The following is a 25136-nucleotide window of genomic DNA, read 5'->3' on the forward strand; positions in this document are numbered from 1 at the left end:
CCCCAGGTTAGTCTTTTTTGAGTTTTGACTGGAGGCTCTAGTGATAACATTTTTTAGGGTTGAGTAGATTTAACTATATGTGATATATAATGTCAATGGTATTGCAAGTTAGTAACTTTCCTTGATGATCTGCTTTGCATATGGTATGAATGGGATTTTGGAACTAGCTAAGGAAATTGCCCATACCTTGACTTAGAGCAGGAGGTAGTTTTGGGCTCTCAGTGCACAGAGATGATGAGAAATGGGCTGGGTGTGGGGCAAGTCTTATCTTTAGACCTCTGCCTCTTTTTTCCCTTTTCTTTCCCATTTAAGTTCTTGATGAGCTATTGTAATGCCCGAGGCTTTTATGTTCTACTCATGTATGTATTGTCTGCCCTCCTGGTACCGCTCCCAGGAAACCCATATGTGAACATTTAAGATTCCTATCTTGTGCTCACATTGTATCTGGCCATCAGGCCACAGATGGAGAAATTGGAGGGAACGTTGCTTGGGAGGCAGTCTACTGGAGTGTCCATGTGTAGGACTATACCAGGGCACCTTTCTAGAAGTAAAGCAATAGGTAAAGTGAAATCATTTAAGAACAGGCTGCTCAGTAAGATCTTGTCAAGTTGTACCATTCCCAGTGCACTGGTACTTGAAGGGTATGCTGCTAACAAAAAAGACATTATTAAATACCTACTGTGTAGGAGTGTGAATGTCTGTCAGCTATGCAGTATAATTTCTAAATAAGAATTTGCTGCTCCCGATGTAACTTTAAAATCCTGTATCTTCAGCTCTGCATGTTTGATATCCTAGTACTTCCTCTCCTCTCTGCCTGGTTGTGATGAGCCATACTTGTTTACTATAGTGTCATTGGAAAAACAAACAAACACTAATTCAGCCAGAATATCTTAAATTTTCTTCCCTGTTATCTTTAAGCTTTTTTTTTTAACACTCAAAATTATAGCAAAAAATGAGTTTCTTGTTTTGAAACCCAGAGAATAGTTTGTCATTACATAACAAAGTCCTACCTAGAACAAGTTAGTGTTCCCTTCAATAGTTTCTTCTAATTCCAGTTTAAAATCTCCTGTGTTGCTCCTGCTATCCTACTGACCAGCGTTCATAAGGAAAAATAATACAGCTCCATGTGAGCTGCTTTTTTCTTGATTACTTAAGTTGCCCCTTGCCTCTCTGCACTGCCCTTTATGATTCCCTAGCGTGCCAGATTAGCTGCTTTCAGTTGAGTGAAGCTGGTGTGTTCTGCATCTTTGGTGTCTTTTTTCCTTATTCTTCAAAAGGCAGCATAGAATGCTCACTCTGAAGACCACTTTAGGAAGCATTTGGTCCAAATCTTTCACTTCTTAGTTGGGAAAACTGAGGCTTCTATAGGTTGGGTTTTAACCTAAAGCTCTAGATACTTGGAGGCGAATCACTCAGATAAGTCTCTTTTCCAGACGTTCATAGACAGCGCAGTGTTTGAGTCATAGCAGTAGACACTCCTCCTATTATGACAAATTCTTGTTTCATTTCCATGCCTTCTTGACTGCGTATAATTTTCTGAGCTGTTAATTTTAGTTGCTTCTGGGATATTCTAACCAAAATTATAGATGTTTAATCTTTCTTTTTTTTTAAAGAATAGGAGAATGAATTTATTTTAATCATTTTATTATTATTTTTTAAAAATAAACTGTATACCCAGTGGGGACACTGAAACTCCTGACTCTGACTGAGCCAGCCAGGCATTCCAAATTATAGATGTTTAATCCTTGTTTATCTACTTGTAATTAATTTCAAACTTAGATCTTGGTTTCTTGATCATTGTTGAGACAACAGAATAATGGAGTGGCATTGTGCACGTCTAAGCAGCAGTGTTTTGCAGCCTGCCTGTGCCCACTTGGGTTAGAAAAAGCTACTGCTTGACATAACTCAAGCCAGGAGTCAGACTATTTGGCAATGTCTGTATGGAATCGAATGCATGTGTTAAAATAGCAAAGAATACCTTTGTAGCTCCTCTAGATGGCAGAACAATTACAACAAATCTACCTTAGGATTGTTCCAAGAAGCATAGAGAGGAAAGAGCATTAGGAGAGATGGGGTGAAAAGGAGTTTTCTAGCCAGCAGGGCTCTGTGCTTTCTATCTGGACCCAACCAAGTTTATGTGCTCTGTGTCTTTTATGTGTTTTATGTCTTGAGGTTTTATCTAAGATCTTGTTTGAAACAATGTATCACTGCTTAAAAAAAAAAAACAAAAAAGGAAACGAAAAGAAAAGAGGATGCCAAAGCTCAAAAAAAATCTTAAGATTAAACCAGACTCAATAAAGCCATTTGTCCACATGCCCTCAGTACTTCTAGAGACAGTAGCTGGCTGCATCTTGGCTGCATCCCAACACACGTGGATGAATTCTAGAGCAATGCTGGCCTCGTTGGACACTTTCTTACTTTGGATTCTATCATGAGGATGCTGTGCAGCATAGGCTTTAGCCTTTATTCCTGGTTTGAAAGAGATCATCATTGTTGACATAGATATAACAGATTAATCTGATGATACCATGGCTTTTAAGCTCAAGGGAAATTTGGCTATGTACTTGCATAGATTTATTCTTTTCATTTTTCACACAGAGAGAACACAGAATAAATGTAAAATATATAAGTATGTCACTTCCCCTACTCTTTGAATGAATCAGAAAGCTGACTGTAGTTAGTATCTTTTCAATTTCTCTTGCAAAATTCTTATTCAAAATCTTCTGTAATCACTTTTTAACAGGCCAATTTAGATCCTTTTGGACAGCTTCATTCTTACTGGGATAATTGAACTGGAAACTGACTTTTGCCACCCAAAGGGCACATTATTCCATGCAGCATGTATATAGTAATAAGCAGTAAATAGGAAGGTGTATGTATTCTGATACCAACAGAGTAACCTCAAGCTATGGTCTGTGAAAGTGGTAATGTTTTCTGATTGATCTGGATTCTTGAATTATTTTACTAATGCCTCCAATACCATGTGCAACATGGAGGATAGCAGGATCTTCAAACAACTGTTGACAATAAACTGGTAGTTATTATCCAGTACATAAGACTGTATAAATGCTTTAATAATTCTCTAATACACCATTGTTTCAAGCAAACTGTAACTGTAGGTGACAAATGTCAGTTTGGCTTGTAGTTATTCATGGAGTTACCATTTTTAAAATCTATATATAGGCTGTGAACCTAGGAGGCTAAGACACAAATGATGGGTATTTTGCATCGAGGCTATTGCACCTCATCAGGGTTAAATTACACATGTGTTCAACGTAGAAGAATTGGTGGTTTTGATTTGTCCTTTGCAGCTAGAGCTGCCTAAGAGGTAGAGGAGAGATGGTCCATCTATGTACGTGTGTTTGTAAGAGGAGCTCTCATGATGTCTGCTTTGTTGAGCCCTAAGTCCCAATGTACTTTTATTTTTGCAAATTTTTGCTGACTGATAGAACACAGCAATTCTGCTTATTAAAGAGCTATTCCTTTTATTTTATGAACTAAGTTTTCTTAAAAGGATCACCAACCCCTCCCTGCCTGCATGTTATCATACTATTTTTTGTGCCACGAACTAATTAATTTATGTCATGAGATCACTGTACAACTTAGGAGTCCCTTGCTCATTTGGAGAAATTCATTACCATTTCGAGAGTAGTGTCAGTATTTCTCTGGGGACCAGGGTGAAATTTTGCACCAGTTCTCCCTGATTCTCTACATTCCTTTTCCATCATTGTACAGTTGCTTACTGCTACTTTCCTTACTTCCATTTTATCATCTGTGAGTTTTATTAACACAATGTTTACTTCCTCTTTTCAATTATTAATGAAGTAAGCTATGAAATGGCACTTTCATCTTGAGTAGTTGATGCTGTAAAAGTGACAAATGCAATGAAAGCATCCTTCTCTAATTCGGTTTCTGTCATGTGTCTCTTTAGTGTCTCTGTGACATGACTTGAAAAGACAGTGCTCTTGTCTCTTTGCAGCTTGTTCACACTGAAAGGATATAATCATCTGTTTGATATCACAGCCACTTCCCCAGCTATAGACTTGTGATGTCATAAAACCAAAGATTATTCTCTCTCAGCAGGAAGAAACCCAAGAGGAGATAAATCTCCATGATGAACCATAATCCTTATTCAAATTCGATCTATTCATAAAGAAAGTTAACCATGAGGAGGAACAAATACATTGGCTAGTTGAGATACCCTTTTGACTTAAGCTTGAAAAACTTTACCATTGCACTGGAATGAGAAAAATTCATTCAGAAATTCTAAGTCAAAATTTGAGAATTAAAATAATGCAGGTATCAGTAAATGCTTTTTTTTTTTTTAATTGAGTTAAAAATATTGTGTAGTGCCAGTCCCGTTAAGTTAAATGTTTTCACTTAAGAATAAATTTTAGGTATATTCCTAATTTCACATGCAAAATTATGTTGCTTGTTATTTCAGACAAAGATGACATACCAGTCTAAAAAAAAAAAGTCAACAGAGACACTAAATGGATATACTTTATTTTGACCTGTATGACTTTTATGTTCTCATGGTGTAAGCCAAAAGTTTATAGCTTTTGAATGATTTGAAGTGAGCAGAATCTATGAATATACTAATAGATATAATTGTAAAGATATGGTTGCTAATATTTGCTTCATTTCTATGAAAGAATCCAACATAACACAATCATGTTACTTTTATAATATAATACTTTTACATAATATGTGAGCATTAAATACATTCTAAATTATAGAAACAATTAGGCAATCACCAAATACTTCCTAAGAATATTCAAAATCTCTTTAATTATTAAATCTATTAACAAAAGGGAAAAACTCCCATAAATAATCCAAATCTTAATCTTAATCTAGTATCTAAAAGCATAAAATTCCTTATCTATTTGTACTCGTGAGATGCTGGCTTTGAAGCAATTTTCAATATTTCAGCACATCATTAACAAATAATGTGTTTAAAAGTAGTAAATGTGCTGCCTTCACTTTTTTCACTAAAATGAAGAGGAAAATGTAGATTATCCCAAATTACTGTAGAATGTTTTTTTTTTTTTTGAAAGCTGTTATTTAAACCTCAGTAATTATTATTCAGAATGCATTATTACAGAGAAAAAAGCCCTTGATTTAGATAGGAAGGAAAACAAAAATAAATTGGGACTGAAGCTGAGGATAGTATCTGTTTGTCCATCATTGTCATCAGAAGTCATAGAAGCAGAGTCCCCAAACTGGTGTACATTCCAGTGAGTAAATAAAATCCATTAGACTTCATGAGTGTAATTTTATGCCCCTTTCAGTTCTGTTTACTGGAAGCAAATGGTTTGAGCATAATGTTGTGAATCTCCTTTTTTTTGCCCAACTTAATTAAAAAAAAAAAAAGGACTCCTTAATTATTGAGGTGAAACAGTGATATTTTTCACTTATAAAACATAGGCCTATTTTCTAAGCATGTCAGTTACCAAGTATGATATCATAATAAGGATAAAAAAGATGAAAAGAATCCTTAAGGGTTCAGGTAAGTCTGGATGTAGGTAAAAACCAATATTTTTAAATTAGGGCTGGTATACAAAGGAAGTATTTTGAAATGAAGATTTTTCTCTGAAACAAACTGGCACATTATCCCATCACTGTATGTAAATTGCTGCTTTCCTTGGTACTGGAAAATGATAAGTAAATTCTGTAATGAATTCAGATGCAAAAGAGGCTACTTAAGGTTCTTTATGGATAGTTCTGAAGAGTGAAGAGATCATGTAATTCACTCTATTAATTAGGCTTTAAAAAAAGTAAGACTTTTGTGAAATGGAAGAGAAAAATTTCAAACTTGACTTTTTTTTTTTTTTTTTTTTTTTTAGACAGGCACTGAATTACTTCTGATAACTTTCCTTGTAGTATCAGATCATATCTATTGTTAGGTGTGATATGCTTCTATTGTTTCTTTTATCTCTTGTTTTCTAAGGTAATAGAAATGTATTATTTATTTTAGGGCTTCTTTGTAAAAAGATTAAGATTTGAACTTTTCCTGTTGAATCTATATGCAAACTAATATAGTTGGATTTTGCCCAATATCTATGTAGAGAATTAAAAATCTGACTATCTTTTCTGTTTTTTTTTTAAATATATATTATATATATATAAAAGACAGTCTCTGGAAGTCTCATTACAGAGTAATTTCTAGGGAATTTCTAATAGGCACTTATACCCTTTAAAATTCTTTGATGGCTCCAGTAGATTTTTATATTTTGCTCCTTGGACCATTGATCTGAGTTAAAGCTTTTGAGGTATTAAAATACCCGACATCTTTTTGTTCTGTTGTTAAATCAGAAAAATGTCCTTATTTAGTCTGTTACAACAATCTGCCCGGTACTATTAGGGTAAATTAATCCCATTCACTGCAGTGCTATACCATAGTTTGCTAGAGATTGTTTTTCTCTGGTGTGAATGAGAGTGATATCACAGCTTTTCTTGTTTTGTAATGATAAAAATCAGTTACTGAGCTTTATTCTCTTGCATTAATAGAAATATTAAAAATGCATTAATATTTCTTTGTTTTACCAAATGCCCTGGGAAACCAATTTCATTTGAATATGTTTGGTATATAGCATCTGTGAATGGCTCTTGTGCCCCATTCAGGGCTCTCTTCATGCATTTTTTTTCAAGCTCTTAAATAAAACAAAATTGGGATTTAAAAAATGAAGATAAAGATGGGACCTATCTAGTGAAAAATGAATGAGATTTTTGGGGCTGTTTTAATCTAGTGACGAATGAGTAGTTTATGCAGCATAAGTAAAAGCAAGTGTTTACCTCAGAAGGCTCAGATCTGCATAAAGCTAAAAGGGAGGATCACATGAAATTCAGATCTGCTGGCTCATTCACAGCATCAGCACGTTAGTTTCAGTTGTCAGGATATAAAGTAACATTATAAAATTAAATCTTACCTGGCAGTGGTGTGTTTGAAGCTCAGTAATCTAATTCTGGCTGGAAATAGTAAGCTTCGGTGCCTGAAATCCTTTTCTACTTTGCTTGCGTGTTTTCGTTCACCACTGTGGTTTCTTGCAATGTCTCTCGAGCTGTATTCTTGGTAATCCTGGAGCATCAGTTAAGACAGCACGCGATAGATGAAGGTTCCATGTGGACAGGATCATAGAGATAGAGGGTGACTTTTGCCTTTCCTTATCCAATACCAGCAGTTGATCTGACCACAGACAACTTGAGTGTTCAGAACTTCTTAAAAATTCATTGAGAAATCTGGGCCCTTTGTGTAGATGTCTTTACCTTCTGGAAAAGTTCTGCTGTCCATCGTTCAGAATTACACATGCCCCCAGATCAAGTTGCTTTAAAAAATTATGCTGACCTGAAGCCCAGATCTTCTCTGGCACTCTCTGGCTTTCCTCTACCAACTTTTCAGTCCTTTGGCTTCATTTTTGTAGAGGACGAGGGGGTTTCTTCTGCCTTCCTTGCACCTCTGCAACACATAGTTCTGGTACGCTGGCTTGTGAGGAGGGAGGGAAAAACCCGAAGGAGGTATCATCTCTCCGGACAGTGAGCATCCTTGGCATGAATGAAGAGCTGATAGGAGCTATTCAGACCAGACAGCAAACTGAAGGGATGACGCTTCCATACATAATAAACCCATTAATTACTTCTCCTGATGGACAGCAATGTGCCCTGAAAGGAAACAAGGAAGGGAGCAGATGAGCGCATTCAGTCTGATAGGTGTTCTCTGAGCAGCTTGTTGTGAAGGGAATTCAGAAGAGCTGCAGGTTGGAATGTGGTCCAGGTAGAATAGGCAAGATTTGTTTTGACAGACAGTTAAGTGACGATCTTGCACAAGAAGACGAGAGCTGAGCAGAGGGGAAGTTGGAATAAGGTTCCAAAAAGCTCTTGAAAATGTTCATTTATTCTCCCCCCTGTTCGTCCTTTTGGCTGGAAGAAAGGACTCTGTATTTTACCTTTGCATTATTTGCAGACATTCTGCTGAGCTGGTTTTTCATCGTTTTCTCTAAAGAAGGACAATTTTAAAAAGAAAAATATATTGCGAGCTTTTACAAATTTGTAGCAGGGAAAAGGCTGCTTTTTGTGAGAGGCACACCTGTTTTTATGTGTCTTTTGGGCACATGCCTTTTGTTGCTTTGGAATAGAACATTATGAATCATCATTTAGTATAAAATTTTAGCAGCATCTTTATTTAAAAATATTAGATGGAATTCTGAGTAGCTGTGTAAAAGACTAGATCTAAAACTGTCAATTTTATGATGTTTGTAATTCATTTTTTATGTAATGCAAGATTTTTTTCCTTTTCCTATCCTTTCATAGAGTCCTTTTAGGGGTATTTCTAGACAATAAATGCTTTTAAAATGTTTTTTAAAATCACAAACAACTTCAAACTTACACAAGACTAAGAAAAAGGGACGCCTAGGTGGCCCAGTGGTTGAGCATCTGCCTTCAACTCAGGGTGTGATCCTGGAGTTCCCGGACTGAGTCCCACATCAGGCTCCCTGCATGGAGCCTGCTTCTTCTCCCTCTGCTTCTGTGTCTCTCATGAATAAATAAATAAAATCTTAAAAAAAAAAAAAACTAAGAAAAAATAATGTATGAACTTTCATAAACCCATTACCCAGATTTAGTAATTACCAAGATTCTTGCCATATTTGCTTCATGTAACTTTTTTTTTTCTTAGATGAGAGGTTTTAGAGCAAATCTCATTCCCCTCTGCATGTTAGCACACATGGACACCTTCTCCCTTTGACCACTGTGCCATTATTGCACCTAACAACAATTATAATGAGCAGTAGTTAAGTTGGGAGTTAATTGTTAATAATTCTTTGGGTCAGATGGTGTCCAGCCTGCTTCAGGTTTTTCATGCCTCAGGAACTGTCTCTTGACCTAGGTTTTTTAAAAATTAGATTCTATACAAAGTCCGTGTATTACTTATAGTTGTTAGGCATTAGAATTTCAGACACTAACTTAGATGATCACATGTGATAAAGAAATAAAATTTAGTTTTAGAGTAGTCTTCCATATATGCTTATAATATGAATCTCTACATAAGAGGACATATCTCTAAGATATTTTCTTGAACCTTTTCCCCATTAACATTATGCAAGATAATAAGTGAAAAGGAATGTGAGTTTATGTGGCTATGATTGACTATTGGTGAGGTCCATTGCTTTTTGCAAGCTTTTCATGATTTGTCCTGGGGTATGTAGTTCAAAATTCTGTCCCCAAGCTATTGAGGCTACTACCTTTTGGGCTGGGCAAATTTGATGAAATACATCCCAGGGTCAATTCTACTTTATTGCTAACAAAAACCATCTTGCTTATTCACCTTATCAAACACAATAGAGTATTGTTATAATAAATAGCCCAAGTTTCAAACTATTGATTACTGAGCCATGTTTCAGCATGAATGTGACTTCAACTTCTGTGAAGACTGAAAGAGAAGTAAAAACCAAATGGGGCCAATGACTATGATATTATATAATTACACATAATCATAGAAATTATTTTATAATTTAACATTAATATCAGATTTTTCCTTTCCTATGAATTTTTATTTTTCTGGCACTCTCAGTTCCTTTCTGAAAAAGTAGAGCCATTTGGCCATCTACTCAACTTTTTCAGGAATGTAGTAGTATAGGATCCTGAAATTACTGTGTGCTGCGCTGTCTCCCACTGAAATTGATTCTCATTCAGATTTTGTTTCTCTTTGATCCCACTTCTTTTTTTCTTTTCTTTTTTTTATGAAGAAGCTATTTTAATTTTTTTAAAAATAGATTTTATTTATTCATGAGAGATACAGAGAGAGGGCTAGATACACAGGCAGAGGGAGAAGCAGACTCCCTGTGGGGAGCCCAATGTGGGCCTGGATCCTGGGACCCTGGGGTCATGCCCTGAGCCAAAGGCAGACACTCATCCCGTGAGCCCCTCACGGGCCCCCACTCCTTTCTCTCTTGCCATCTTTTAGGTTAGCTAGATGAAGGAGAATGAGGAAGGCAGAATATGGAGAGCCATTGAAAAAGTGTGGATGGGGATTATAGCCAGGTTCAAAGGTATTGCTAGGGAGCATGCTCCCAGTTTTATGGAGGGCTTCAGAATACTGCTCTCCAAAGGTTTTTGGAAGGAGGCACATCCCTGACTCCGGCCCCTGCTCTCTGTCCTGTTAGCACACAATTGTTTGGTAGTTCTGTGTAGCACTTACTGTGTACTCAAATGATCCCTTTAAAAGCCTGTATGAAGAGGAGATCTGTGAGCCGCAGTTCCAGATCTCGGACACGTCCGTGGTGCTGTCCATGGACAACAGCCGCTCCCTGGACCTGGATGGCTTCACAGCTGAGGTCAAAGCCCATTATGAGGACATCGCCAACTGCAGCCAGGCCAAGGCTGAGACCATGTACCAGATCAAGTGCAAGGAGCTGCAGACATTAGCTGGAAAGTATGGGGATGACTTATGTCGCACGAAGATGGACATTTCTGAGATGAACTGGAGCATCAGCTGCCCCCAGGCTGAGATCAAAGCCCTCAAAAACTAGAAGGCTGCCCTGGAGGCTGCCGTCACCGATGCCGAGCAGCGCAGGGAGCTGACCGTTAAGGATGCCAATGCCAAGGTGGCCGAGCTGGAGGCCGCCCTGCAGCGAGCCAAGCAGGACATGACCCGGCAGCTGCGCGAGTACCAGGAGCTCACGAATGGTCAGGCTGGCCCTGGACATCAAGATTGCCACCTACTGCAAGCTGCTGGAGGGTGAGGAGAGCCAGCTGGAGTCTGGGATGCAGAACATGAGTTCGTAACATATGAACATGTGTTCATACGAAGACCACCGGCGGCTACTCAGGTGGCCTGAACTTGGCTTATGGGGGCCTCACAAGCCCTGGCCTCAACTATGGCCAGAGCTCCGTCCAGTCCAGCTTTGGCCCTGGCAATTCCTTCAGCCGCGGCAGCATCTCCAAAGCCATGGTTGTGAAGAAGATCGAGATGGGAAGCTGGTGTCTGAGTCTGACATCCTGCCCAAGTGAATAAGCCACTGTGGGCCCTCCTAGCCTCCTTGCTCTTGTGGCCCCCATAAAGCCTTTGGGGGAAGGAGCTGTGCAGGGGAGCCTTGCCTTAGAGACCCACCTAAGGTCCAGCCCCAGTCCTCAGCCTACCCTTAGGGGGAGTCTACTGCCCTGGGTACCCCCTCTTGTCCATGCCCCCAACCAAAAGCCAATTCAAGTGTCTTTTCCCAAATAAAGCCTCTGATGGCACTGCCAGTCCACCTCCCCGCCCCAAAATTAAAAGCCTGTCCTCTCTTAAATCTTGCCGAGCAAGGAATATATGTACTTTATTACCTACATAAATGCTTTATTGAAAGTTTGATAAAGAATTACTGACTGTGACCATTACATATAGATAAATTGAATGGAAAAAGGCTTCTTTTTTCCTTTCTAAGTTATCTCTGTAATTTTCGCCCTTGATCATGTGTAATGCAATATCAACATTAAGTGGTCATTTTGTAAATCTGCAGTTTCTACTATAGGACATTGTATAGTTGGTGACAGAGTGGCTGTAGAGGAAACTAGACTAATAGATTATGAGTGTATTTTGGGTATAAGCCCTGACTTGATTTCAAATCATTTATCTCCCAGCACTAACTATAAACTGAATAGAAAAACTCAAGCAGTGGCTCAAGCAGTGACCCTGGAGAGTTCCAAACCAAAAAAGCAGGTGTACTTCAGCCATTGTGTGAATCATTTTTCTCCAAAAGCATTGAGTCATCCCTGTAAATATTATTCAGATGTCTGATTGGTCAAGTTGCTGGTTGGGCAGATGGCTTATCCCTTCCTGTCTTCCCCTCCCATATGAGGGAAAGGAGTGAGTGTCTCAGGGAAATGGACTTTATATTCTCTCTGATGCATATAATAAAGCAGTTTTCTTTTCACATGTCTCAATTCCCATCTCCCATTTTTGCAACCATCATATTTGATCTAAACTCCTGTTTCCGTCATAAATTTGACCAAACAACTTAGAAGTTTCATAGGCTTCATAGGATTTTAAAGTCCTTTCTGAAAAAAAAAAAAAAAGTCCTTTCTGTATAATAAGATTGATTATTTTCACCCTCAGAATTCATCCTTGTATGAACATTTGGTCCATACCTAAGAAGTATGCTTACAGGTGTTTTTGAGTATTTGCAAAATTCTAACAGCTTTTATAAAGAAAAGAAAAGTCCCCTCTTTATGTTCTCTAGTTCTTAAGTGAGTAGGATTTGTGGTTAAAGGTTTCTTCTGTAGCTACTACTTATCTTTAGGACAGTTTAAATATTTGTAATCTCAACTGAATGTGATTATTTTAGTTAATAAACCAAGAAAAAGTTGCACTATAAGAGAGTATTGTAGAATCTTGCAATCTCTTTCTAAAATATATTTTTCTTGTTGCCTTTGTTAAAGACATCAAATCTTTGTTGGCTTACTTGGGTCATTCTAGATCATTTTAGCCATTTAATTGAAATAACTACTAAATACTTCCTGATTCCTTATAGGTGCACAACACTACTAGGTTCTTGGAACATACAGTACATCTACTTTCACAGCCTTGATGCAGACTGTTATTTTTGTTTTATAAAGGAGGAAACAGATGTGAAGAGCTTAAGTAACTTGACTTAATTAATAAAACATTGATCTGTGATATGAATCCAGGGAAGGTGGTTCCAGAGCCCAGAATCCAGAGAGATTCTTTACTGAGAAAAAAACACAATGGAGATTTTCTCTTTAAGTGTGAGACTCGGAGAATTTTGAAAGAGTGGTGGCTCTCTGGGCTCACCAGCTTTCTACCAAAATGAGGTCTGCAGTTTCAGAGACACCAGAACACTGGTGGATGATGCCAAGAGTTGACTATCTTTGAGAAAAAGATACTGAGTGTAATATAAAATGAATGCTTCCTTCGTGCTCAAAATTTATAAAGGGGTGATCTTTTTTTCTACAAAATTGTTCATTTTTTCTCTTATAGTCTCTCAAATAGCAATATGCTTTAGCATACGAGTCCTTTATATTTAGCTAAAAGAATTAAAAACTTCATGTGATGCTGAGGGAATACAAACCAGATTTATTGGCGTTTTATGATAAAATTGATTATTAGGAAACCATTGCTTTCTTCAGATGTATCTCATCCAGGTAAGCTGACTCCATTTTTATCTTATTTTGACTTTTAAAAATGTCTCATTTTAAAAACTTCTTTAGTTCGTTACTCTATGATAGCATTCCCTTGTCTCACTCACCTTGGGCCTTAACCTGTGTCCTGGCGTTTGGCCCTTTACATTTTGCCCTTCAGGTTTTGACTTCCAGTGAACTGTAGGTAACCACTAGAGGTCTCCAGACCTCACTTTAGAAAGCTCTGATTTTATAGGTACACCCCAGTAAGTGGAATAAATATGTGCCCCATAACTAATGGAGATTAGTTACTGATATTTCCCCTTATATATTTATTAAGTGCTTTTTATGTTCTGGGTCCTAGGCTGTGCTATGTCCTGGGGGTAGATTCAAAAAATGGTAAGGTCCCTGCCCCTGAGAACTCTTCAGTATAGTCGAGACACTGAAGTATAACCACACGGCCACAAAACTGTATGTTGGGCATGGCCACGTCCAACATACTTCTAGATCCCTATTACCAGGGCCCTTCAGATTTCCAGATTTATCAGTGACACTAATGCTCTTGAACTTTCTTGTCATTCTTCATCTATACTCAGATCACTTTCGTGATGCGCCCTGGTGCTGTGTCTTCATCAGTCTGGCAAGGAGCCATTCCCTGGGGCAGCAGGGCTATTTGGCTGGACTCTGGTTTTTGTTTCCTGGTGCCCTTCTCAGCAGCTCTAGGCATCCGATCTTTAGGTAACAACTTCTTACAGCAGTCAGCTTCTCCCAATCCCAGGGAACAAAGCAAGCCCCATAACTTAGGGCCTTCTGTATCAATTTTTCCTTTATACCAGAGAAATTTTTTAGAAAGGATCTGTGTCCTGTTTGAATCCCTTGTATGTTAGCGGAGTTTAAATGGGGAAGTGTCTCATGGTAATGTGCTTCTAGACATACTGTGAATGATCCATGAAAAGCTCCTCACATAGTGCGTGGGACATTGAGGGCAAGTGCCCAATAAATGTTGGCAGTTGTCATTATTATTATGGAATTTAATTTAATTTTAGTGCTGGAAGGGACTTCAGGGTAATGTCCAACCATCCATGTTACACAATATGTTTTAGTGCAATTTTTCCTTTTCATACAAAACAGTGTAACTGTTTGGAGTGGTTGTCTCTTTAGTGGTGTCTGTTCCATTATTAGGAAGACCCAAATTTTGATTCAGTAGTTATCAGTTTAATGGTTACACATTTCACAAGCATTTTTATGTGGATATTTTGAACTAATAGCATTTGTGAGTTTTAAAAGAAGTTAAGGCTGAAATTGGAGAAGCATGGCAATTTGTTAGTCTTTTATCTGTAAGGAAAGTTCTAGAGGGAAATCTGATCATTAAAGATTAGAGACCTTCTATTTTTTAAAAGTGTAGAATACTTGGATACTTAGGTGAACAATTACTGATGAAAAGGTAGCTTGGTTTTAGAAATAAATATACTGGTGACTAGAAACAAGTGGAGGTTGTATTTTAGATTTAAAAAAATATATTATGACTAAGTTTATACCTTAAATTCTGTTTTAAAAACCTTAATAAATAGCTAACTATATAAATAATCTTGGGGCCTTTATGTGAATAGGTCATTTGAGCCAGCAAGAAAAGTATAGGAAGAGACATCAGTTCTTAGAATGGAAGAACTTTGGGCATATTCCAGGAGTTGAGACAGTTTGCATTTAATGTTTTTGTAAATTATTTGAAAGACAGAGTAAAAGAAGGGCCCCAGGATTGGGTAGTATAAGCTGCTTGGGATAAATTCTAGGGTAGAGTTCTATGAGTGAGAAATAGTAGGTGCATTTTTAGTGTGAGCATGAATAAGTGCAAATAATCATAACTGTGTAATGACACGTAGACAGATAAGGGGGGGAGTTAAAGTTTTTTTTTTTTAAAGATTTTATTTTTTATTTATTCATGAGAGACACAGCGAGAGAGAGAGGCAGAGACACAGGCAGAGGGAGAAGCAGGTCCCATGCAGGGAGCCCGATGTGGGACTCGATCCCGGGTCTCCAGGATCACACCCCGGCCTGCAGGTGGCACTAAACTGCTGCACCACCAGGGCTGCCCAAAGTTAAAGGTTTTAGGCAGGGGTATGTCGTGATTTGCTATGTTTTTAAAAGATCTCTCTTGAGTCCTGTGTGGGTATGGTAAGAAATTAAGAAATTGGTAGAGCAGTAGGGAGATTATTGTAATGATCTGGGCAAAATATGACGGTTCCTATCTTAACTTGGGCTGCTATACTAAAATACCAGAGACTGTGTGACTTAACACACATTTGTTCCTCATAGTCCTGGTGCCTGAGAAGTCTGAGATCAGGTGCCAGCATGACCAGGTTCTGGTGAGGGTTCGCTTTCTGGCTTGCAGACAGCTGCTTTCTTGCTCTGTCCTCACAGAGAGGATGCTGGAGTTTCCTCTGGGGGCTCCACTGCTGTGACCTCATCTGAACCCAATGCTGCCTCCCACCCCAGGCCTTCCCTCCTAATATCATCATACTGGGGGTTAGGGATTCACTGTAAGAATTTTGGCAGCAAACATTTAGTCCCTGACCTTATGCTAAGGTAGTAGCAATGCAAAAGGAGAGAAGTGGACAGATTAGAAGAGTGTTTTGGAGGTGTAAGAGAAATCGCTGATGAATTGGGTGTCGGGGTATGATGGAGAGTAAAGGGTTGAAAATGACTCTCTCAAGTCTGGTTTGAGTAAGAGGTTGGAGATGCCATTTGCTGAAATGGGGGGAAGCTGGAGAAGGAGCAGCTTTGGGAAGGGGAAGATCAAGAGAGAGAATATTGACTAGGATGACTGGATCTGAGAATTCTTACCTTCTCAAAAACTTGAGGCATGTGAAAGAATACAGGCTCTGTATGTGGGAATCCATATACTCTGAAGTGTTACCTTTGTAAAGAAATCTTTTTCTGTGTTTCACATGATGGTTTTTCACCTCACTTTGTTTATTATTATTATTATTTTTGTCTCTGCTATTTACATGCAACATGTACTCATTGTAACTTCTCTCCTTGCAGGTATTCCAGGGAGGTAGGAAAGAAACTGATAAATATTATCTCCCTGTATGTGGTGTGGTTGGAAAAAGCCACTCTAGGAATGAATATCATGTATGCTTCCACTTCTTCTCTAAATATGAAATGTGCTTGAGAATCATTTTCTTAAAACCTTCCATGAATGGTTTTTGACATGTTCAAATTTTTCTTTTTTAAGATTATATTTATTTATCAGAGAGAGAGAGAGAGAGAGAGAGAACGCACAAGAGGAGGAACAGCAGAGGGAGGGGCAGAGCGAGAGGGAGAAGCAGAATCCCAGGACCCCAGGATCATTACCTGAGTCGATGGCACATGCTTAACCAATTGTGAGCCACCCAGGCATTCCAACATGTTCATATTTCTTTAATGCTTTAAAAACATGTATTGGTTACACAGGTTCTTATACAGGAGGGGCTCTTAGATGGCACAGACACCTCATTTTCTAGGTGAGAATGCTGAGCATCAGGGAGGTTGGCATTTACCCAAGGAGGCAGATCTTATGACTGATTAATAGGAAGTATGTTGAACAGTAGAATCCCTGGAATCAGAATCCCAGCCTATGGTTCTTTCCATGAATTCTCCATACCACTGAATTCTCCATTTCTGAGATGCCTGGGTGGCTCAGTGGTTGAACGTCTGCTTTTGGCTCAGGTCGTGACCCTGGGGTCCTGGGACCGAGTTCTGCATCGGGCTCCCTGTGAGAAGCCTGCTTCTCCCTCTGCCTTTGTCTCTGCTTCTCTCTCTGTGTCTCTCATGAATAAATAAAATCTTTTAAAAAAATTCTCGATTTCTCTCCTAGGAGAAATTCTTATGAATAATAAGAAAAATGAAATATGTTTTACAAGAAATACATTTGATAAGGTAAAAAAATTATATTGTTCCTGTAGAGAGATTTCATATTTATAATTTGATAGGGTTGATTCTTCAGTTCTGAGTTGAACATTTTAACACCTACAATAACTGCCTTGTTCTAGGCACTGGATGTATAAAGGTAACTAAGGATAAACTCTGTTTCCAAGCAGCTGACATGGACTGAGGGAGACAAGCATATAAATGAACAATGTTGCCCTTTAGTGGGTCAGGTATTAAAGCTGTTAGAGAAGGAGAGGTAAAGTGGGTCTTCCATGTGGGAGGAAATAGCTAATTTCACTAGGAGAGGTAAGGGGAGCTTTCTTAGGGGGTATATTAAGCTGAATTGGGAGTAGACGTTGGCTAGGTACTCCTTGACCTTCCCCTAGCCCCCCCCCCGGCCAATTTTATGAAGCCCATTTTTCTTGTTTATTCCAAAACATTAACAGGAGGCTTGTTATGTGCTAAGTGAAGAATATAGTTTGAGATTATATGTAAAACATTAAAAATAATTCTGATGGGAATGGCAAGAGAATCTGCAACGCACACACAGACTCTCTTCCTCTCTTTAACCCAAGTATTCTAGTTGCCATAACAACCTGATGATGGTCGTGCATTTGCTACTATGGTGGAGGTTGTGTCAGCAGTTCCATTTTGAGCTGCCATTTTCAGGATTTGAAAATTCAATGTCCTATTCACTGACATGACATAAAATTCCATCTATTGATTGCTTTTGGTTACCCTTATAATTGAATATTCAAAAGTCACTCTCCTTTCTACTCCTGTGAAAAAGTCCATGTATTTGTTCAGTGTCTAGGATTCTGCTTTGGTTTGTGAATATTTTAGTGCTAAAGGAAACCTCCGTATCTGACCAGGTTCTTTTCTTTTGGAATTGGGAAATTGAGGCTCTGAAGAGTTAAATGACTTTTCTAAGGGCGCATAATTCAACAGGAATTTAGTAGTTGATACTCTATAGCTCTGATGGTGCTGGAGTCAACAGCATCTTATTCTTTGTGACTTCTGAGCTTTGCTTACATCTCACAACTCCCGTAAATCTGTGGCTTTATGTATTTGATGTGTGTCCTGTCTTGTGTGTCTTTGTCTAGTAGCATCCTTTGGTCACACACTGAGTTGTAGAGACTTGTTTGTGTGTCTGTCCAATCTCCACTAAACTGAGCTGCTGGGGGTGGGGGGATGCTGCACTGTACTCACTGTGATTTCTCCGGCACCTGCAGAGAAGGCCCAGCTCCGCCTCCTCTTCCTTCTTGCTCTGATGCCAGCTTACCTGGCTTCTGATCTTTTGTGTTGTCTGTTCCTACTTCTCCAACCTAATGACCAGTTACTCGCTGTTGTAGTCTGACGCTGGGACTCGATTTCACAGGAAATCACAGGAGGAGGAGATGAAGAAAGAGGAAGTGGTCAGGGGGGAGGAAGTTCTAGGCAGGAGGAGAAGCACATGGAGAGCCTGGTCCTTTGAGGGCTGTCGGCTTTGACTAAACGGCAGGGGGAGGTGGGAGAGATGTTAGAGCTGCCAGGGGCATGACAATAGGCTTGTCCTGAACTTCCTGCTGAGAAATTTGAATTTCACCTGGTAGGCAATCAGGACCTACTGAAAGGCCATAAGTAGGGAACGATAGGAAGAGATTGCCTAAAAGTGAAGAGCCTTTAAGAACGAAATGTGCGTGAAAAAAAGAGAGACGCAGGTTGATCTATATTCTCCAAAGAAGGAAAAGTGTAAGCATGGAGCAGGGAGCAGTGATTTCTGCCTGGGTTGTGAGGATAGGGAACTTTTACAGAAGAGGTGATATTGCCACTGGGTTTTAATGGGTAGCTAGCACTGACGGAGCAGGGGAGTGGGAGAGGTGGCATGGGGGAGATGTGGGCAGCCTGAACAAAGGCTGGGAGGCCAGAACATGCTCAGCAGGTTAGCAGTACCCTGACCATGCTGAGGTGAAGCCCGAGGGGGCAGTGGCCTGACGTCAGATTAGATGTGTTGGGCCGGGACCAGGTTGCTGGAGGGTTTTGGTGCCCTGCCAGGGAGTGTAGACTTCATGCTTGAGATAGATAGAAGGGAGCCATGGTCTTTTAAAAAGCAGCAGGAAGGGCAACAGCTCTGGCATTGTAGAGACTGCACTGGACGAGGAGGGGGTTGACTGTGTGGAGGACAGGAGGGTACGGAGTAAAAAAGGGATTCAAGTTCCTAGGTGGGTTATTCAGGCTCCTAGGTGGATTATTTTGCCACTTATCAAGGTCAGGAAAACAGGAGGAGGAGACACATTTGGGTGAAGGATATTTATTTATTTATTTGATTATATTTTTATTTTTTTTGGGGGGTTAAAGATATTTAAAGAATTATATCTAAATTTTAAAAATTGAGGTATAGTTTACTTATAAAATGCTCAGATCCTAGGGTGCTTGGGTGACTCAGTCAGCTAAGTGGCCAGCCAGCCAACTCTTGATTTCAGCTCTGGTCATGATCTCAGGGTCCTGGGATTGGGCCCGAGTTGGCTCTGTGCTCACCAGGGAGCTTGTTTGAGGATTCTCTCTGTCCTTCTGTGCCACATCACACTCTCATGCATGTGTGTGCACACACTCGCTCTCTCTCTCAAATCTTAAAAGCTCAGATCCTAAGTGAACTCTTTGGTGAGCTTTAACATTTACACACCTGTGTAAATGTGCCACAAACCGAGTGGAGGTGCTCAGCCTCAAGCATGCTTCAGAAGTACCAGGATGGCTTGCTAAGCAGAGGCTGCTGCGCCCACCCCCAGAATTTCAGATTCTGTAGGTCTGGGGCAGAAACTTGAGAACTTCCATTTGTAGCAGTTCAGATGCTGCAGGTTCAGGGACAGGACCTTGAAGATAGCTGCTCTAAAACATTACCATCACTCCAGAAAGGGCTTTTCTCCTCTCTTTCCCCTCCCCAAGGACCCATGGTTTGATTTCTGTCACCATGATTAGTTTGCCTGTTCTTGAAAGGCCTACAATTAGGATTATGTGGTATGTATCCTCATATCTTTTCCCACACAATGTGATGATTCTGAGATTTACACACATTGTTGCATATAACGTATTCCTTTTTTATTGCTGACTGATTTTTAATCAAACAAATATAGCACAATTTGTTCATGACTTCTCCAGTCCACAGATACTTGTATAGTTCCCATTTTGGGCTATTATAAATAAAACTATGAACGCTTATGTACAAGTCTCCTTGTGGCCATACGTTTTCGTTTCTCTTGGGTAAATACCTTGGAGTGATTTGAAATGGGGGGTCCTAGGGTAGATTTATGTTCTGTTTTCTAAGAAACTGCTGAATCATATTCCATACTGGTTGTAATGTAACTAGTTGAATTGTGATTAAATGTTCATCGACTCTAGTGATGTTACTAGATACTGACTAGACTGAAGGACTTTGGTTGAAGACATACATTGTTAATCAACAGTGATGCACCTCTTTTCTAAACCCTAAGAGAACTTCAATCTATGCATGGTCCTTAAAAATATAGATTAGTATTCATTCAAAGAACATTCATTGAGACACCTGGGTGGATCAGAGGTTGAGCCTGTGCCTTTGGCTTAGGGCGTGACCCCAGGATCTGGGATCGAGTCCCACATCAGGCTCCCTGCATGGAGTCTGCTTCTCCCTCTGCCTGTGTCTCTGCCTCTATCTCTGTGTCTCTTATGAATAAATAAATACAATCTTAAAAAAAAAGAACATTCATTAAGCACTTATTGCTTGCTAGTTACATAAAGGAACACGGGTCCCCCATACTGGTCCCAAGGACCTTATAGAGAAAGTAAATTTTGATCCTTTCAGAAGCTGCAAAGCAATGCCTTAAGTCTCAACTACTCTTTAAATATTTTTTTTTCTTTATTTATTTATGATAGTCACACAGAGAGCGAGAGAGAGAGGCAGAGACACAGGCAGAGGGAGAAGCAGGCTCCATGCACCGGGAGCCCGACGTGGGATTCGATCCCGGGTCTCCAGGATCGCGCCCTGGGCCAAAGGCAGGCGCCAAACCACTGTGCCACCCAGGGATCCCTGTCTCAACTACTCTTAACTCTACTTTATATCAATGTTATTATACCAGAAATCCTAAGCACCAGGGGATCATGACATAAGCAAAAAACTCTAAAGCATTTCAAGTCATTGGGAGAAAGATGGATTTGTTCATCAGTAATGTTAGCACAAGTAGAGTCAGTATCTGGGGGAAAAAGTGGGATTCAAGCCTCATACTGTGTAACAGGTTAAAGTCCATGTGAGTCAAAATTTTAGTGTAAAATTAAAAACCCTATCAAAGTATTAGAACAAAACACCACTACATTGTTTTCTAACATCAAAAGGGGGAAGATCTTTCTAAATATTTTGTAAAACCCAATAAAAGAAAAGACTATTAAATGTGATTACATAAAAATTAAGAATTTTTGCCTGGCAAACAGCATAACCAAAGACAAATAACTGGGCACATGGGGTGGGGGTTGGTGGAGAGGATTTTAACTCCTATTACAGAGAACAAATTGCCAATATATGTAATGAGTTTTAACAACCTTATTGAAAATGGGCCAAGGCTAGGAGCAGACTGTTCACAGAAAAAGAAATGCAAATGGCTCCTAAACTTGTGAGAAGACGCTCAACCCACTCATGGTAAGAAAATGCAAATTAAAATAAACCGAAAGATGTGTTTTCAGCTACCAGACTGACAGATCAGAGAGTTTGGTGAGATAACCATGTTGGCAAAGGTGATGCTGTGAGTCGTCGAGGGAATAGCAGGAGCCGGAGATGGAGCCTAAGAAGTGGGGTTAGCAAATTTGAGGAGGGCAGGGAAAAGTAGGGGCAAGCAAGCCTGGTGAGGGTGGCGGGGAGTGACAGCGGGAAAGTAGACACATCAAAGCAATAACTGGAAGTGTTCATTACTGTGAGGCAAACAGTCCTGCAGTATCAGTCCCCCAGGCTGCTGCTGCTTTATAATGAATGATCAGGATTCCCACAAAAGGTTACTTGGTGGCCAGCATTAAAATAGAATTTTACATTAAATCTAGCATACTCAAGATAAGATGCAGTGAAATGCCAGGACACCTGCACCCCGATGTTTATAGCAGCAATGTCCACAAATAGCCAAATTGCGGAAGGAGCCTCGGTGTCCATCGAAAGATGAATGGACAGAGAAGATGTGGTTTATGTATACAATGGAATATTCCTCAGCCATTAGAAATGACAAATCCCCACCATTTGCTTCAACATGGATGGATCTGGAGGGTATTATGCTGAGTGAAGTATTCAAGTCAATTGGAGAAGGACAGTCTTCTCCAATATATAGTCTCATTATATAGTCTCATTCATTTGGGGAATATAAAAATTAGTGAGAGGGAAGAAAGGGAGAGGAGAGAAAATGAGTGAAAATATCAGAGAGGGTGACAAAACATGAGAGACACCTAACTCTGGGAAATGAACAAGGGGTAGTGGAAAGGGAGGTGGGCAGGGGGTTGAGGTGACTGGGTGATGGGCACTGAGGGGGGCACTTGGGATGAGCACTGGGCGTCATGCTAAATGTTGGCAAATTGAACTCCAATAAAAAAATAAATAAATCCAGCATAGTCAACAAATGATAATTTAAAGATAGGTTATTATCCAGTTATCTCAAATTAAATTTTTAATTTTTATTTATTTTTGTTTTAAAGATAAGAGAGAGAGGGGACATGAGTGGGATAGAAGGGGCAGAGGCAGGGGGAGAGGGAGAAGCAGACTCCCTGCTAAGCAGGGAGCCCAAAATCATGACCTGAGCTCAAGTGAGACACTTAACTGACTAAACCACCCAGGTGCCCCTCATATTAAATTTTTAGAGAATACTTTGTATTTGAAGATGCTGAATGAATGAAGTACATCTCTTACTATTTCAGCTGCTTCTTGCCATTCTTAGAATCTTCCACGGTGAGTCTCGTTACGTCCCTGAATGTTTAGGACAGTGGTGTCTGGTGACCCCTCTCTTTGGTTCCCAGGAATAGCTAACATAGTTACTGATTGGGAGGTAGATGAACTACTAGTGCTTGATTTTGAACAAGTAAGTAATATGTATAATTGAACAAAATGGTGCTTTTATTTTTAATTCCCATTCCCTTCCGTGTCCTCATATTTCTTATCCACTTCCTGTCACTCCTGCTTCACTGCTCATTTGGCTCTTGGAAAACTAGAATTCACGATATTCCTTAAAATGATGCTGCTGTCAATTTCCGTGACTGCTTCAGCATTGGAGGCAGGGGTTAGCTCAGATAACTAGTTGAGATACCTTTTGGTCTGGAATGTTATCATTCTCTGCAGTGCTTTGCAGTGTTAGGATTGTACATTGTGGATTATGCCTTCAGATTTGATAAGTTTTAGGGGCAAATAGAGCACCAAATATTTAATGAGATTCTTGTCTGCTTACATTCTTAACAAAGAATGTAATTATATGCTCAAACCAAAAAGTTACCTTCGTTTATATTTTCCTCCTCACAATTTGATTGCTATCTAGGATTTAAAAAAACAACCCAACTAATCCTGTGCCCAAGTGTATTTCAATAGTCCCTTTCAGTCACTACGGCAAACTAACAAAACAAAATGATAAACTGAGTCCTTCTAATGCCGATCAGCATAGATCCTGTAGTATTTTCCGACAGGCAAGACTGCAGGTGCTGTTTAAAAAAAATGTTGGGGTGCCTGGGTGGCGTGGTCAGTGGAGTGTGGTTGAGTGCATCTGCCTTTGGCTTCAGTCCTCATCTTGGGTCCCGGCATCAAGTCCGACTCAGGCTCCCTGCTCAGCGTGGAGTCTGCTTTTCCCTCTGCCCCCCTCACCCCCACTTGTGCTCACTTGCTCACAGATAAATAAGTGAAATCTTAAAAAAAATACTGTGATAAATAAGTATCTTTTATGGTATCTGAAAATTGAGGGCATCACTTTGTATTGGATTCTTGGATAGGTAATGACCAAGAAGTGCTGATACCGATAAACCGGGCGTCATTCATGTCAAGAGTTGAGTGTGTGAGATTAGGAGTAAATGGCGAATAAATGGGAATAAACTGGGAGTCTGTGTTGTGTTTTTGTTTTGCTTCATCTCCTCTTTTAGCCCCGTGGTCGAGGATCATGTCAAATTCGGTGTCCCTGTGTGTGTGGCTTTCTTTCTGAAGTGCCATGTTAGGCACTCAGATGTAGTTATTGGGTGGTTGGCAGACTTTGGTCTGTGGTGTTTTCCTTGGTGGGGCCGTGTCGTTCCCACCTCTAGTTCAGCCATCTCAGAGAATGAGGTCTGGTTGAACTGTTACACAAAACCCTAACATCTGTTTAATCTCTCTTTTCATTTATGCTGCTTTGGAGCCTTTTTTTTTGTTTTTTTTTTGTTTTTTTGAAAAGAAGAGCTAATACTATTTCATCGTTTATACAACCTCCTATTTCTTTGGAGATTCATTGTAATTTTTTGCCACTGAATGCATTGATGTCTGGTTTGGAGAACGCTGAAGTTGCAGTGAATGAGACTTAATTTCTCTCTAACCAGCAAATGTTACAGGTGCTACCAATGACAGATAAGCGACTCTAGAGAGGGGACATAGGACACACCTAGGAGTCCTCCTCTGGTAGCTCAGGGACTCGGTTGCAAGGTATATCATGTTTTCTTGGTGCTTTGTCACTTTCCAGTTCCCTGTACTCCTAGAAACCTACAGTAAACTTTTTTTTTTTTTAAAGATTTTATTAAAAAAAAAAAAAAGATTTTATTTAGGCTCTCTGCTCCTCCCCTTTCGACAGACAGCCACATCTTCTGGTACAGTGCCTGCTGCGTCCCGGAGGCGATGGTGAAGGTCAGAGTGAACGGATTTGGCCGTATTGGGTGCCTGGTCAACAGGGCTGCTTTTAACTCTGGCAAAGTGGATATTGTCGCCATCAATGACCCCTTCATTGACCTCAACTACATGGTGTACATGTTCCAGTATGACTCTACCCACGGCAAATTCCACCACACGGTCAAGGCTGAGAACGGGAAACTTGTCATCAATGGGAAGGCCATCTCCATCTTCCAGGAGCGAGATCCCGCCAACATCAAGTGGGGTGATGCTGGTGCTGAGTATGTTGTGGAGTCCACTGGGGTCTTCA

General features: G+C 39.7%; 2 protein-coding genes across 4 annotated transcripts in view; one reads left to right on the plus strand and one right to left on the minus strand.

Annotated features, from left to right (window-relative positions):
* The window catches only part of CHRM5 (cholinergic receptor muscarinic 5), an 84465-nt gene extending 74004 nt beyond the window's left edge, over window positions 1-10461 (minus strand). For 2 of the 3 annotated variants that reach the window (XR_007407270.1, XM_049104112.1), the window contains exons 1-2: window positions 10193-10461; window positions 6930-7993 (exon numbers count right to left, since the gene is read on the minus strand). The gene's annotated coding sequence lies outside the window, so the exon portion shown is untranslated. The remainder of the gene's footprint in view (window positions 1-6929; window positions 7994-10192) is intronic. The other variant, XM_025473338.3, reaches the window with a different exon arrangement.
* AVEN (apoptosis and caspase activation inhibitor) overlaps window positions 1-25136 on the plus strand; it is a 172946-nt gene that overhangs the window by 60769 nt on the left and 87041 nt on the right. The window lies entirely within an intron of this gene.

Source organism: Canis lupus, chromosome 30 (assembly GCF_003254725.2).
Source record: "Canis lupus dingo isolate Sandy chromosome 30, ASM325472v2, whole genome shotgun sequence".
In the NCBI taxonomy this organism is placed as follows: domain Eukaryota; kingdom Metazoa; phylum Chordata; class Mammalia; order Carnivora; family Canidae; genus Canis; species Canis lupus.